The sequence below is a fragment of the Corvus brachyrhynchos genome, unplaced genomic scaffold (assembly GCF_000691975.1).
Source record: "Corvus brachyrhynchos isolate BGI_N302 unplaced genomic scaffold, ASM69197v1 scaffold101, whole genome shotgun sequence".
NCBI lineage: Eukaryota > Metazoa > Chordata > Aves > Passeriformes > Corvidae > Corvus > Corvus brachyrhynchos.
The window spans coordinates 11,950,042-11,950,877 of NW_008237239.1; positions in this window are offsets into that span (position 1 = coordinate 11,950,042).

Genomic DNA, 836 nt, shown 5'->3' on the forward strand with positions numbered 1-836 from the left:
CTGGCGATGCCCGGCGGCACCGAGGGGCCCGGATTCCAGGCCAGGAACGGGGTGGCCGCGCAGCGAACAGCCCCCCGCCAGCCTGTGTATCCCCGGGTTCAGTGGCCCTCACGCAAGTGGGGCGCCCTTGAATTGTATTGCCTCGTTGAAGTTTAATGTTTGGGGATAGGAGGAGAGTTTTAGCTTCTGTTGTGGCGTCTTTTCTTTTCCTGCCTGTAAGTACTTCCAGATGGGATTTAGACCCCAGACGTAACAATATTTCCATATTTGGTATAGCAGTAGCCTGCATTTTTCACATTTTTCTGCTCTGTTATCCAACCACAAAGCATTCTTGACAGCTTCAGATGTTGTTAAATATAGCCTTAACTTCTGTTCCCAGGGCAGGAAATTCTTTGGAATTCCTGTTTTTCACGCAATCTGTCTATCATGATTTAGGAGAACTGTGCTGGAGGAGCCAACTGGCGTTCTGCTGCAGTTCGCTCCTTTATTGAAATAGCCCAGCAGTTGGGTCTGCTGCCCAAAGGCGTTACAATGAGTCCCCATTCCAGGGATTTTTCTTTGCAAATGAGATTACTGTTCCCAACACGAGTTTGGGGTTTTTCTTGTCGCCTTCAAGGCTGGAAGGTAGAGAAGCGGATTCAAAGGAGAGGCAAAAGCTTGCAAAAACCCCTCCAAAGGCCATGAAAAGTGGAGGGGGAGGGGGCGAGGGGGACAGCGGGGAGGGAAGGATGCGGAGAGGAGGGATGTGATTAACCTGCTTGCGGCATTCCCATACAGCGGGTGTCCCTGCGCGCAGCCCGCCCGGGCCGGGCCGCCGGGGAGGGGGGGGCGGCGGC